Genomic DNA, 16073 nt, shown 5'->3' on the forward strand with positions numbered 1-16073 from the left:
TGTGTTAATTGTGGGATGGTAGGGGTGTTAGGAATAAAAGAATGAATGGTTTCCTTGGCATCTCTACGTCCAAAACAATTAACGTGCTAGCCTCTGCTCTTGGTTAGATATTCACCTTTCACCCTGCAGAAACTTATCATTACAATTCCACTTCATAGTTTGCACCAAATCCCACTTCATCCTCTTTGGTGTAGGGGCAGGTGTAGCGCTCGTGGAGAGTGTGGAGCGGACAAGGGAGTCACGGAGAGAGTGGACGATCCGGAAAGCAGGCAAGGGTGGGGAGGGAAAAATGTCTTTGGTGGTGGGGTCGGATTGTATGTGGCGGAAGTGTCGGAGGATGATACATTGGATCCAGAGGTTGGGGGGGTGGTACGTGAGGATGAGGGGGAGGAATAGGGGATGGCATTTTTGCAGGTAAGTGGATGGGAGGAGGTGTTTTCTAGGTAGCTGTGGGAGTCGATGGGCTTGAAATGGATATTGGTTTCTAGGTGGTTGTCCCAGATGGAGGCACAGAGGTCCAGGAAGGTGAGAAAGGTGTTAGAGATGGTCCAGGTGAACTTAAGGTTGGGGTGGAAGATGCTTGGGAAATGGATGAACTGTTCGAGCTCCTTGTGGACGACAACATCTCCCCCGCAGTGGCCAAGAACGCCGTGTCGACCGTGTCTCCCACATTTCCCGCAAGTCATCCCTCACACCCCGTCCCCGCAATAACAACGTAAAAAGAATCCCCCTCGTCTTCACGTACCATCCCACCAACCTCCGGATCCAATGCATCATCCTCCGACACTTCTGCCATCTACGATCCAACTCCACTACTAAAGACATTTTTCCCTCCCACTCTTGTCTGCCTTCCAGAGAGACCACTCTCTCCGTGACTCCCTTGTTCGCTCCACACTCCCCTCCAACCCCACCACACCCGGGACTTTCCCCTGCAACCGCAGGAAATGCTACACTTGCCCCCACACCTCCTCCCTCACCCCCATCCCCGGCCCCAAGATGGCTTTCCATATTCAGCAGATGCTCACCTGCACATCTGCCAATGTGGTATACTGCATCCACTGTGCCCAGTGTGGCTTCCTCTACATCGGGGAAACCAAGCAGAGGCTTGGGGACCGCTTTGCAGAACACCTCCGCTCGGTTCGTAATAAACAACTGCACCTCCCAGTCGCAAACCATTTCAACTCCCCCTCCCATTCCTCAGACGACATGTCCATCCTGGGGCTCCTGCAGTGCCACAATGATGCCACCCGAAGGTTGCAGCAACAGCATCTCATATTCTGCTTGGGAACCCTGCAGCCCAATGGTATCAATGTGGATTTCACAAGCTTCAAAATCTCTCCTCCCCCCCACACCCCCCCACCACATCCCAAAACCAGCCCAGCTCATCCCCGTCTCCCTAACCTGTTCTTCCTCTCACCTATCCCCTCGTCTCACCTCAAGCCACACCCCCATTTCCTACCTAATAACCTCATCTCGCCCTCTTGACCTGTCCATCCTGCCTGGATTGACCTATCTCTCCGTTACCTCCCCATCTACACTTACGTTTACTGGCTTCATCCTGAAACGTCAGCTTTCCTGCTCCTCTGATGCTGTTTGGCCTGTTGTGTTCGTCCCGCTCTACACCTTGTTATCTTGGATTCTCTAGCATCTGCAGTTCCCATTATGTGAGCCAGAATACCTGCTCTGATTCTACTAATTTCTATCCATTCCGTAGCATGATAGATACCTGCACATTAATAAGGTGAGATTTGGGTGTTATTGATAACACTCCCCATCCCTTTATCTCAGTTCTTCCACAACAAGAACTTCCTGCTCCTGGCATCATGGAAGGCTTCACTCGCCTTCTCATGTGATTCTCCCAGGTATCTCGCCATAGCCCATGTTGCTGACAGTCTTATAACATTCTACCTCCTGTATCAAATCTGATCTGATAATTCTCCTGAGGAATGCCTAGGGACTCTCTAGTTTGTTGAAGGCACTCATTAAATGCAAGTTGCATTTTTGTTAATTGTGATTGTAAATCTTTTTGCCTAAATAGGACTGCTGAACCCAGTATCTGCCAGAAAAATTATCTTATCCTCCAGAAAATAGCTGCTTCCCCCCAAACTTCTTTTTTAATCATAAAGCATGTTTATTGAGCTTGATATCCTTTAGTTTTGAAGCTTTGTTATCATTAGAATCTCACTTGTTTATTTGTGAAGATAAATAGCGACTGAGCTGATCATTCTTTAAGTGACTAACTTCCTTACCAATCTTCCTGATTCATAGTATCCTGCTATCAGGCTGAAATTGCAATTTGGTCCATGCTTACTCTCAAATGCAAACTTTCAAGCATGTCTCATTATATTTCAGTATTTAGTCATTTATATATGGATAACATCAAATCACTTGTAAGCTCTGTTCCTTCTAATTTCTCTAACTGCCACAGGAACCTCCAACGTCCATGCATTGTGATGGTTGGAGAAATGGAAAGTGAATGTGTCAGCACATCGGCACACCAAATGGCAGATGAGGACCCTGTAATGACCGCACCATGTAACCTCACAGCTTAGAGGGAACATTGTTTGTAAGAGTACAGAGAGCAGGTATCCCATATATTGCCTCCCCAGTCTGAAAGATACCAAATGACACATCCCAAAGGACTCTTGCCGTGCGGTGGGGATATATTTTGCATCAGTTTTCAATCTTGATGATGCTCCACTGACAGAATTTCATGACGTTGATAACAGTGAATTTGGTCTTATTAATTAGATGGGTGTATTATTTTAGATAGAAGTAAGAGCTTCGAAACATAGAGGACAGCCAACCCATATTGCATCTATGCGAGGAATCCTCAGAGATTGAGACAGGTGCTGAGCAAACCCTTTGCTTGCTTGTATCTTTAATAGTGCATTGTCTTTGAGGGTTTTTCCTTAGCTAGCAAGAAACTAATAACAATCATTCAAAGTAACGATGACAAAGTTTGGTAGCTATATCTTCAGCTTGATAAGAATTATCATAGATTGAAACTTGGTGAATCAAGAAAGATGCAGTGATATCAATTCTTAAACAAAAATGGAAATATCAAGGATAAGAGATAATGGGAACTGCAGATGCTGGAGAATTCCAAGATAATAAAGTGTGAAGCTGGATGAACACAGCAGGCCAAGCAGCATCTCAGGAGCACAAAAGCTGACGTTTCGGGCCTAGACCCTTCATCAGAGAGGGGGATGGGGAGAGGGAACTGGAATAAATAGGGAGAGAGGGGGAGGCGGACCGAAGATGGAGAGAAAAGAAGATAGGTGGAGAGAGTATAGGTGGGGAGGTAGGGAGGGGATAGGTCAGTCCAGGGAAGACGGACAGGTCAAGGAGGTGGGATGAAGTTAGTAGGTAGATGGGGGTGCGGCTTGGGATGGGAGGAAGGGATGGGTGAGAGGAAGAACTGGTTAGGGAGGCAGAGACAGGTTGGACTGGTTTTGGGATGCAGTGGGTGGGGGGGAAGAGCTGGGCTGGTTGTGTGGTGCAGTGGGGGGAGGGGACGAACTGGGCTGGTTTAGGGATGCAGTAGGGGAAGGGGAGATTTTGAAACTGGTGAAGTCCACATTGATACCATTAGGCTGCAGGGTTCCCAGGCGGAATATGAGTCGCAACAAACAACTGCACCTCCCAGTCGCAAACCATTTCCACTCCCCCTCCCATTCTCTAGATGACATGTCCATCATGGGCCTCCTGCAGTGCCACAATGATGCCACCCAAAGGTTGCAGGAACAGCAACTCATATTCCGCCTGGGAACCCTGCAGCCTAATGGTATCAATGTGGACTTCACAAGCTTCAAAATCTCCCCTTCCCCTACTGCATCCCTCAACCAGCCCAGTTCATCCCCTCCCCCCACTGCACCACACAACCAGCCCAGCTCTTCCCCTCCACCCACTGCATCCCAAAACCAGTCCAACCTGTCTCTGCCTCCCTAACCTGTTCTTCCTCTCACCCATCCCTTCCTCCCACCCCAAGCCGCACCCCCATCTACCTACTAACCTCATCCCACCTCCTTGACCTGTCCATCTTCCCTGGACTGACCTATCCCCTCCCTACCTCCCCACCTATACTCTCTCCACCTATCTTCTTTTCTCTCCATCTTCGGTCCGCCTCCCCCTCTCTCCCTATTTATTCCAGTTCCCTCTCCCCATCCCCCTCTCTGATGAAGGGTCTAGGCCCGAAACGTCAGCTTTTGTGCTCCTGAGATGCTGCTTGGCCTGCTGTGTTCATCCAGCCTCACATTTTATTATCTTGGAAATATCAAGGATATCCAACTGGATTCAGAAAAAGATCCTAATCTACCAACTTGATTGCAAATTTTTAAAGAAGTCATCAAGACAATGGATGAAAGAAATTCAACATGTATTATCAATCTAGAATTTTAAAATATTTTTGTAAAGGTGCCAGGAAAATGTTTCTCAATAAGGTATAAGATTGAGCATTCGTGATAATATATTGGCTGGATAGACAGTAGGTCGAAAGTCATAGATTTAGATCATTGTCAATGACGTCTCACAAGAATCAGTGCTGGGATCATTGACATTTATTACACTTGTTAATGATCTGAACGTGGGTGCTGAAAAACTGATAATGGTTTCCATGTTTCGGTGAGCCGGCTGCAAATTAATAAACAAACTGGCCTGGTACTCCAGAGGCCTAGCTCAATTCTCCTGGGGCTCGGGTATGAATCTCATCACAGCAGATTGTGGAGTTTAAATGCAGTTTACAAATCTGGAATCTAAGTCTAGACTCTGATTGACACCTTGAAGCTGTTGCTAACTGTCATGAAAACCCATTTGACACACTCATCTCCTTCCAGAAATCTGTTATCCTTACCTCGTCTGGTCCAAACACGACACCAAATCCAAACAATGTGGATGATTGTTAACAGCCTTCTGAATGAAGTGGTCTGTAAGGCAAGTAAGAATGGGGAACAACTGGCATTCTTACCAGCAATACCCACAACTCATGAAAGGATAAAGAAAACAAAATAAATGAGGTGCTTGAGAGTAAGGGCTGTAGACAGTACTTGTGCAACCAAGTCTGGATGTGATAAAGGATTGGACCAAATGATGTCTCAAAGTATAATTATTTTTATGTATATTATTATACATATGGGTAAGCTATAAACTGAATCGACCAAAACCACTGTAGAAAGAAAGAGATCTGTGTTTTCAAATGTATACATCTGAAATGATTGATGTCTAATGACTGGAAATGATAGCTCGAGTAAATAGGATGCCAGGCTGTATTGACAGGGCAATACATTCTAAACCATAGTGAGCCCTTAGTCCTATTGAAAACCATGGTTAGGCATCAGTTAATATACTGTATTTAACTTTGGCACACGCTCATGACAGTTGACATTGAGGTTTTGAAGAATGTTTAGAGAAGGACTGCCAGGTTAATTGCCTGTTACCAGGGTGGGTGTATAGAGTTATGTACACTTATTTAGTCAAGGCTTATAAAATAATGAAGCAGCTAGATTATATTTGCGTGGACAACTATTTCAACTAAATGGGTCAGGCAGGGTGAGGAGTCACAATGTGGAAAAGGCTGTTCATTCATGCAGTGAATGCTGATTCAGGGTAATTTGTTCATGTTGAACTTCTAGACATCTGAAAAGACATAATTTAAGAAAACTATCTTACATTGAGCATTGATGACAAGCTATCTCTTTCAAAAAGGCTTCTAATTAAAAGATAATCCTTTAAATGAGTACTGATGTTGAAGCTTGTTCTTTAGAAGATTTTGGGCTGAATCTTAAGGTTGTCTTTTCAAATCGTGTTGTGTTGATTTTTTTTGAGGGATTTTCACATCCAGGCCTAGCAGGTGTTCTTGTGGCCTCTCACCAAACTTGCCTCATTAACTACCATGAACCAATGACAACCCTTCCTCCTGATTCCATCACATCTTAACCACATGCCCTATATGCTGAACAATACATTGCTGGTGAGATATCCTGGATGTGACTGTCGCCCATGGCACCAGGGCTATCTTTAAAAGCCTGTTATGCACATGGACAAGCACTGTAAGCTCGCGGTGCTGCCTGGCTTCTAACATTTGTCCCTGACATTTTTTAAAAATTCACTCACTGGATATTGGTGCTGCTGCGGATGCCAACATTTATTGCCCATCCCCAAACACCCTTGAAAAGGTGGTGGTGAGCTGCTTCCTTAAACTGTTACAATCTATTAGGCGCAGGTAGGCCCACTGAATTGTTAGTATAACATTGAAGGCGATATATTTGCAAGTTAGAACAGTGAACGCCTTGGAGGATAACTCGTAGGTGATGTTCTTCCCTTGTATTTGCTGCTCTTGTCTCTCTAGAAGGCAGTAATCCTGGGTTTGGAAGGTGCTGTCTCAGGAGCCTTGATGAATTTCGCTGTGCATCTTGTATCGAGCGTCAGTGGCAGAGAGAGTGGATGTGCGCCCAATCAAGCGGCTGCTTTGTTCTGGATGCTGTCAAGCTTCTTGAGCGTTATTGCAGCTGCACTCATCCAGGCAAGTGGGGAGTATTCCATCACACTCTTTACTTGAACCTTATAGATGGTGCATAGAGAGTCAGAAGGCAAGTTGCTCACTGCAGGATTCCTAGCCTCTGATCTGCTCTTGTAGCTATAGTGTTTCTGTGGCTGCTTCTGCTTATTGGACAGCGGTGCTACACTGCACTGATGTAGCACACTGGGTTTCAGGTTTACTACAATTCCTGGACTGTCAGAGAATTAAAGATTTTGTAGAAGTAAGTACAATTTCCTCATTGACCTTTACCCTCAGACTGACAGAAAGTAAGGACCAGGTTTTCGTACTTAACAAGGATGATTATTTATTCCAATAACCCCAGCTACTAATAAAGGATTATGAGTAGTCAGCACATATTTTTACTAGTTAAAGCTAATCACCTTGTAAAGTCTTTCATAAATAGGGGCAAAACATGAATGTTCTGGAAAAAGCGAAGACTGGGAAAGCAGTTCAGTGACTTCTTTTCATAGCAAATGCTGAGATGGCTCTTGTGCTGATCAGCTGCTGCATTTTGGCTTGTTTCTCTGGATGTTTTCACTGGTTTGTAGAAGGCACAGGGCTGATTAACACTTATAAAAGCCTCTGTCTTATTAAGTAAAAACCGCAATTTATGGCAACTGCTGGATGAAAAACAAATGGGTTTTCTTTGGGCTTAAAGCAGCTTTTACTGCAGAGAACAGAGAGAGCTTCTGATTTGGTGGAGGTCTAAAAGCTTCTCCATCTCTTGCTCTGAGTGCAAGCTGTTCCTCTACCTGAGAAGCAATTACATAGACAGCGGCATGTAGAAACCTTCTTCATCAATATCTTGTCATGAATCCACAAACCAACCAGCTACTTGTTGCTAACCAAAACTCCATTTATACAGGGCCTTTTGGCTTTAGCTCACCTGCCACTTACACTTCAGCTCTGGCGGGATCTAGCTGCTGTACAAACAGTATTGCCAGTGAGTGTCAGGCTACTTGTTTTTAAAACATGTAGAAATCCTTGAGCAATCCTTGGCTTTAAAACAGCTCTTTCCACATTTCAGTCCACAATTAAAAACTCCAGAAAAATAAAAACACACAGTTTTTACAATGGTAGCTCGCAAGATGTTGACAGCAGGAAATGTAAAGAAAGTTCTGAATGCTAAATGCATTCAAATACAGAACTCGCCATTTTTTGTCATCTTTGTCGCATGGGTATGGGGGCCATGGAACTTGGACTTCAAGCTTAGGTTGGCATGGTTGGTGTTGGGTGAATGCAGGATGGATGAAGTTTAATGTATGGGTGGTCAGCATATCGCAGGGGGATGGATGGAAATAGACTGTCAAGGCCATGAAAAGTGAAAGAAGATAAGGTGTTTTTTGGCAGTGGGTGGTAGGGCAGTATCTGGTGACCAGGCAGGGCCTGATATTGACAGTGTTTACTCAGGGCTGCATTCTTTCCATCACCTTCCATTCTCTAGATGCAATGTGCTGAGCAAGTGGCTGGGAAATTGCCCCAGGCCGATGGAATCAGCGTCATGTGAATGGACTAAAGTGCATATCCAAAAGGCCAATGCTGATTGAGGACAAACCATTATCTGTGCCATGGGAGCCGCACACCATCACGCCACCATTTGCCATGTACTTGTCTGTACTGAATGCCGTGAGAAGTTGAAGAGTTGATGTGGGTCTGAGATAGGAAGGGTATCAGAGTGCTGTAGGGGCTGCTGGTTCGGTGATGTTGGGTGGTCACTCAGCTGGTACAGCACCTTCACATTGCGCACATACTGAGCCTGAACGTGGATGGATGATCAGGGAATGTCTCACTATTTGGAGAAGTATACTCTGCCCTCATCTACAGGTCACAACACCGGTGCCGTTTCTGAGAGCCAATAACACCTTTGGCTCCTTGTGTTCCCAATGTAGGTCATTTCCACTGAGAGTGTGCCCTGCTGCTGGTTGCATGTTGGTCACTGTGATTACCTATCAAAGGGGGGAAAGACGGAGGCAGAAGAACTTATGTCGAAGGTAAGCCCAGGAGCAGGAACAGTTTCTCCACAACCCCATCCTGGGGTATGCAGGAGACCCAGAGTTTTTTTTTAGCCCACACTCCATTTCCTGAGGGCGAATGAGGCACAGTGCGGATGAGGGCTCTGACAGTTCTAAAACATCCCTTTTTAAAATTCATTCACAAGATATGGGCATTCCAGCTAAGCCAGCACTTATTGACCATCCCTAATGCCCAGGGGGCAGGTAGGAGTGACACACATTGCGGTGGGTCTGGTGTGGCTTGTAGATCAGACTGGCTAATGATGGCAGTTTCCTTTCCTGAACAACATTAGTGAACCAGATGGATTTTTCCAACAATCGGCAATGGGCATATGGTCATCATTAGTCTCTTAATTCTGGATATCATTAATTGAGAAGCTGATTTTTCTCTTACTAAAGGAATGCACTTAAACTCTGTTCACTCTTACAGTGATGGAATGAAGCTGTTCATAATGGAACCCAACCTTAGCGTCAATGAACAGTTATAGCTGTGTATTTGCTATTTGATAGCATTGCTGGTGACACCTTCCACCATTTTGCTGGTCGGCAATACACTGATAGTTGGTAATTGTCTGCACCCACCTTTCCTGGCTTCACCCCTGCCTCTTTGACCTGTCTGTCTCCTCTCCATCTATCTGCTCCTTTATCCATCTTCCAACTGCGTCCCCCTTTCTCTCTATTACAGAATCCCCTTCCCCTCCCCCATTTCTGATGAAGGGTCCAGACCGGAAACATCAGTTTTCCTGCTCCTCTGATGCTGCTTGGCCTGCTGTGTTCATCCAGCACTACACCTTGTTATCTCAGATTCTCCAGCATCTGCAGTTCCTACTATCTCCGGCTAAAAACAGTCACCTGTTTTGTTTGGACCTCAGAAAGAGACCAAAATGGATCATTCTCTCTTACTTCCAGCTGAAATTGGTGTCAAGCTTTTTGAGTGTTGCTTCAGTTGCAAGTGACAGTGTTCTAATATGTTGCTCTCATGTACATCCCAGGAAAAATATTCACCGCATCATCTGTCAATGCAGAATACTAGTTGTCAAGTCATCAAACACGCATTTTCGTTCACTCTCCAAGATTTTACTGAGGATATTGTCACAATGACGCTGTTGATTTCATACCTGTTGTTGAAATTATCACTGCTGTTCAGTATTCAGAAGAGATGAGCATGACCAGTTAATCACAATAAAAATCAGACTCAGCATCTGAAGTTAATTTCAGCAATTAACATTCCCGTCAGAGCTAAACATGCACATAACTTGATTTCAGGTTTTCTCAAGACAACAACAACATCACCTTGTCTCAGTTTTGATCAGGCTCCCTAGTGCCATTCTCTGTCAAATTGCTGGCTTCCTATTAAGGAATCACTGGCACTTCACCTCTGGACTTCTGCTGTTTAGTCCAGATTTGGATCAAGGCTGTGATGCAGTCAAGAGTTAAGTGACCATGGTGGAACCCAAACTGAGCATCAGCTCGCAGCTCATTCTTTTACAAGTCTGACAATGCTATCGCTTTTAAGAGGCATGTTTTGTTCTGGTTTCTTTTAGGGAGAGAATGGGGCACAGATAACAAGCAGTCTATGAGAAGATAAACAACTTGTGAAGCCTGGGGTGCTTTTTTCTTCAAGTTGGAACAATAGAAGCAGCCTGAATGAGGGTAGTAAAGATCCCATTCACAGGAGCAGAAATTTTAGTTCTGGCATTCAGCAGAAGTCTCTGGGATTGTGAAAAACTGCCCCATCTCTTTTTGCTACAGCTGAAAGTTGGAGTTCTCTCTCTCAGCATCGTCTTTTAATATTCTTTCCTCCCAGATTGGAGAATGACACATGAGACACCTTATATTCTGCTTTGGGAGCCTACAGCCCAATGGCCTGAACATGGAATTCACCAGTTTTAAAATCTCCCCACTGCTGGCCTCATCCCATGTCCAACCCTCCCTCTTATCCCTGCCTCCTTGACCTGATACAACCTGTCCATCTTCTCTCTCCCACCTATCTGTCCCTCTCATCCCACTGACCAATCCCCACCACACCCTCCTTGAAATCACCTATCACCATCCCACCTATCTTTCCCAGCCCCAGACCTCATCTCTCTATTTATTTCCCAGCTCCACTCCTCCTCCCAATTTTTGAAGGGTCCTGACCCAAAACGTCAATTTTCCTGCTTCTCTGATGCTGCCTGGCCTGCTGTGTTCCTCCAGCTCTATACTATTTTTGTTGTCTCTGACTCCAGCATCAGCAGTTCTTACTATCTCGGCATGTGAGACAATCTGTTTGCCTTTTGCCAAGGGTGTGTTTTATGGGATGTTATTATACTGGAACAGGAATAGTTACTGTATGTATAGTTCTGCTGAGTTTTCCAATATAGCTGTTATTCCAATTCCCTCTTTCTGTTGTTGTATTTTGATTACAATGGATGAATAAAGTGTATTTTGCTTTAAATCTGTTAGTTTGACCAATTGCATTGAATCTGTAATGCAACATCTTTTTTACCTATAAAATAAGAAAATATTTGGGTCTAAGACCATCTTCTGAATAGTTTGAGGCAGTTTGGTCTAGTCCATAACCACTTGATATTGTCTGTCAATGACCCCATCCATCAGTTTGATCGTGACTGAGAGTAGACTAATAGGGCAGGAATTAGCTGGATTGAATTTATCCTACTTTTTGTGTACATATCTGGGCAAATCTCCCCATTGTCAGGTAGATGTCAGTGTTGTAGCTGCAATGGAATGGCCCAGCCAAGGGCTTGCCTACTTCTAAAGCATAAGTCTTCAGTACAATTGATTGAATGTTCCTTTGGGCCCATAAAATTTGTAGTACCCAGTGCTTTAAGCTGCTTTTTAAAAAATTTCATATGAAGTGACCTGAATTGTTGGAAGCCGAGTGTTTGTGACCTAGAAGACCGAAGGAACACACCGAGAGGGACCAGCACTTCTGGCTGAATATGTGTGTGATTGCCTCAGCCTCTTTTGCACGGTTGTGATGGTCTTCCCCGTCATTAAGGAACATGATATTTGTGCAGTCTCATCTTCCTGTGAATTGTTTAATTGTCCTCCACCATTCACAACTGGACGTGGCAGGAATGCAGTGTTTTGAAATGTACCGTTGGTTGTGGTATTTGCTTAACCTTATCTAATATGTGCAAATTCTACAATTTGGCATTCAAATTATCTTGTTTTAACTTCACCAGATTGATATCTCAATTTTAGGAATGCCTGGCACTGATCCTGGCTTGTCCTCCTCCATTCCTAATTGGGCCAGTATTGATCTCTCGGTTTGATGATAGAATAGGGTATATGCTAGACCATGAGGTTAAAGGCTGTGGTGCAATATTGGTCAGTAGTGATGCTACTGAGCCACTCTTGGTGATGGGCATTGAAACCCCACATCCTGAGTACATTCGATGCCCTTGCCACCCCCAGTGCTTACACCAAGAGCTGTTCAACATGGAAGAGTACTGATTTATCAGCTGAAGGTGGTAGCGGCAATAGGTAGTAATTAGAAGTTTATTTGCCTATGTTTGATTTGATGCCATGAGATTCCATGGAGTCCAGAGTCACTGTTGAGGGTTCCCAGGGCAACTCCCTCCTGATTGTACACCATTGTGTCAACACTGTGATTGGGTCTATCCTGCTGGTGGGACAGGACACACCTAAAGATTGTTAGCCAGAGATAGTAAGAATTGCCGACGCTGGAGTCAGGGATTACACAGTGTGGAGCTGGAGGAGCACAGCAGGCCAGGCAACGTCAGAGGAGCAGGAAAGCTGACATTTTGGGTCAGGCAGATTTCTGAAGAATGGGACTTTTGCAGGGTTGATGGTGCTGTGTTGGTCTTGTCATTTCTGGTGTCTAGATTGATGCCAGGTGATTCATCCAATTTTTAATTCCTCTCTTTAGGCTTTACAGCAATTCAATACAGCCGCTTTGCTCGGTCATTTCAAAGGGCATTGAAGAGTCAACCACATTGTTGCTGGCCTGGAGTCACATGGAGGCCAGGCCAGACAAGGGCAGCAAACTTTCCTCCACAAGGGACATCGACAAAGCATTTACGACAATCAACAATAATTATGTGGTTACCATCAGATTGCCCTTAAATTCCAGACTCTACTGAATTCAAATTCCAACATCTGCCATGGTGGACGCTCCAATTTATGTCCCCCAAAACTTTAGCTTGGGGCTGTGGATTACTAATCCAGTGACATTACTACTGTATCATTACCTACGCTTAATGCTCTGTCCATGTGTCTACATTGAAAAAACAACACTCCCATTCAAATACCTTCAATTAATCCCTTAGGTGAACAAATATTTCCATTCTATAAACAATTGGAGCTGTCCAATAAAAGCCCATATAATAGAAGTTTTGAGAAAATCAGCTTGACAAATTAATCATACAGTGCAAATCCCCTAAAGGCTTATATGCCTAGGCTCTCGGAAGTACCTATTGCTTTTTTTTAACAACTGATCACTTCTTATGAAATCATTTAGAGATAGCAAGAACTGCAGGTGCTGGAGTCTGAGATAACACAGTGTGGAGCTGGAGGAACACAGCAGGCCAGGCAGCATCAAAGAAGCAATCTCTGATGAAGAGTCTCGCCCAAAACGTCAGCTTTTGTGCTCCTGAGATGCTGCTGGGCCTGCTGTGTTCATCCAGCCTCACATTTTATTATCTTATTTCAGGTCAGAGCCTATTCAGCTGTGTTCCTCTGGTTCCACGCTGTGCTGTTTATGAAATTATTTGACAACTTTGGCAATCCGAATCTTAAAGAGTGCCTCACCTCCAACAAAAGCATCCTGTGACTGGATCTAAAAGGGGTACCTTACCTTTCTGAAAGGGAGAAATATAAAACATTCTTTAAGTGCTCACTGCTCACACCGTCTTACCTCCAGGCACTCTCCATGCTCCACCCATGCTAACTCATGCAATGGGATGTCTAATTATTTATCCCTTGTAGACACTCATATACCATCAGCCACTCTATATCCCTCTGTGCATTCCCATGACCTCACATACCCTTATGCTAACTAAGTGTCTAATTTTACCCAAGGAGAACAAAGAAGCACAGAGGACAACAAATGCAGTTGTCTTATTTCAAGTTCTATATTTGCAGACTATACTTTTTGAGAACAGCAAGTTCTTGAGACAGTAGGAACTTCCGATGCTGGAGAATCTGTGATAACAAGGTGTAGAGCTGGATGAACACCGCAGGCCAAGCAGCATCAGAGGAGCAGGAAGACTGATGTTTCGGGCCTAGGCCCTTGTTCAGAAAATTTTTCAGAAGTTCTTGACAGTCCTACATCAGTCTGGACATGTCTTGACAAGTTGGCCTGTTAGAAGGGGTTTATGTACCTTTTACATACAATCTTCTCCACATTTAAAATTCCAAAGGACACCTGACCTGCCACCAAGGGATCCCCACTCCCAAGATGTCAGGATACCACATCTGCGCTCCAAAGGATAATCACTCCTGGCTAGTCACACCAGGGACTCCAAACTTCAATCTGTGTGGGGGCAACTAGGCACCAGGAACCACACGTGCATGAGCTATCAATCACCTCCAATCCATGAAAATGAGAAATACCAAGTTCAGGGGCACGGATTCTTGACTTCTTTTAATATTTTTGTCTCAATAAAGATACTCTCTGTTGTGGCAAACGCCTCAGCTAAAGATAATTTTCTGAAGAAAGGTCTAGGCCCGAAACATCAGCTTTCCTGCTCCTCTGCTGCTGCTTGGCCTGCTGTGTTCATCCAGCTCTACACTTTATTAGCTAAAGTTAAAGTTTTGTTTCCAATACGACTCTTCTTCAGAACTGACTCATATAGGACTTAACGCTAGTGGGAGCAGTGGGGGTGGTGGAAGAGTGGGAGTATTTGAGAATGTGGAAGGGGTGAGAGACATGTCACAGTGGGTGTAGGGAGTATGTGAGAGTGTGGAAAGGGTGAGAGACATGTCACAGTGGGTGTAGGGAGTATGTGAGAGTGTGGAAGGGGTGAGAGACATGTCACAGTGGGTGTAGGGAGTATGTGAGAGTGTGGAAAGGGTGAGAGACATGTCACAGTGGGTGTAGGGAGTATGTGAGAGTGTGGAAGGGGTGAGAGACATGTCACAGTGGGTGTAGGGAGTATGTGAGAGTGTGGAAGGGGTGAGAGACATGTCACAGTGGGTGTAGGGAGTATGTGAGAGTGTGGAAGGGGTGAGAGACATGTCACAGTGGGTGTAGGGAGTATGTGAGAATGTGGAAGGGGTGAGAGGCATGTCACAGTGGGTGTAGGGAGTATGTGAGAGTGTGGAAGGGGTGAGAGACATGTCACAGTGGGTGTAGGGAGTATGTGAGAGTGTGGAAGGGGTGAGAGACATGTCACAGTGGGTGTAGAGAGTATGAGAGAGTGTGGAAGGGGTGAGAGACATGTCACAGTGGGTGTAGGGCAGGGGACTGCCTGAAGAAGTGACAGTGTTGGTGGCTAAGGGAGGGGTGAGAGAGACCTGTGATAGTTGGATGGGGCAGAGGGGTTGAAGAAGGTCTGTTGCACTCTGATGGGGCAGAGTGTGCAGGGGAGTGGGTGAGAGACTTGATGGTTCAGAGGAGTTGAATGCTGTTAATTTACTGAATTTTTAAGTGAAAAACATGTATTTCCACTGCGGGTCTCAAGGATTGGGTGGTTAGGCCACACCCACTGTTATAAAACTGCAATGTTTTAAAGGAGTTACACAGCTGATAACATGGGTTAGCACTCCAGGGCAGTCAACATTTATTCAAAATTCACATCTCCACAATTTTCATTGCTGAGTTGAGACCCACTGATTATTGAGTCCTGTGTTAAGTGATGTTAACCTTAGGTCAGGAACTGCGCAGCGTAGGAAGAAGAATCAGTCATGAAAGAATAACAATTTTCATTTAAACTAGGGTTTACAGAGACAATTTATTGCTCTATATGTTTTTAAAAAGTGTCCTTTTTCACAGACAATTGGAGACTGATCTCACTCACTGTTAATGAATCATTTACATTTATTTAGCTGGAGGGAGCAGACAAATTGGTCAGGCAGACAACAAAGCATGGAATTCCAATGATTAAGTATTCAATAAATGCAACAAATGACTAACATTGATTGATTTCACTGTCTGAAGAAGGGTCTAGGCCCGAAACGTCAGCTTTTGTGCTCCTGAGATACTGCTTGGCCTGCTGTGTTCATCCAGCCCCACACTTTGTTATCTTGATTTCACTGTATTTGGTACATGTGTCAAAGCTCTGTTAATGAGTGTAGAAGCAGATCACAACAAGCAAAGGATGGATGGATCAAAAAGACTGAGGAGCATACAGTTACATTATTTGAAATAGTCCATTCAACAGTCTGATAACGCCTGGAAGGAAGCTGTTACTGAACCTGCTGGTGCATGTGTTCAGGCTTCTGCATCTTCTGCCTGAAGGATGAGGTTGTAGGAGGTCATTACCGGGGTGCAATGGGTCTTTGATGATGTTGGCTGCCTTTGCATGGCAGCGAGCTGTGTAAATAGGTCCATAGTG

General features: G+C 44.7%; 1 long non-coding RNA gene across 1 annotated transcript in view; it reads right to left on the reverse strand.

Moving 5' to 3' along the window:
- Positions 1-15365: 15365 nt before the first annotated feature.
- LOC132210458 (uncharacterized) overlaps positions 15366-16073 on the reverse strand; it is a 33468-nt gene continuing 32760 nt past the window's right edge. The window contains exon 4 of the long non-coding RNA XR_009446596.1: positions 15366-16051. This is a non-coding gene — a long non-coding RNA (uncharacterized LOC132210458). The remainder of the gene's footprint in view (positions 16052-16073) is intronic.

The sequence above is a fragment of the Stegostoma tigrinum genome, chromosome 13 (genome assembly GCF_030684315.1).
Source record: "Stegostoma tigrinum isolate sSteTig4 chromosome 13, sSteTig4.hap1, whole genome shotgun sequence".
NCBI classification, from domain to species: domain Eukaryota; kingdom Metazoa; phylum Chordata; class Chondrichthyes; order Orectolobiformes; family Stegostomatidae; genus Stegostoma; species Stegostoma tigrinum.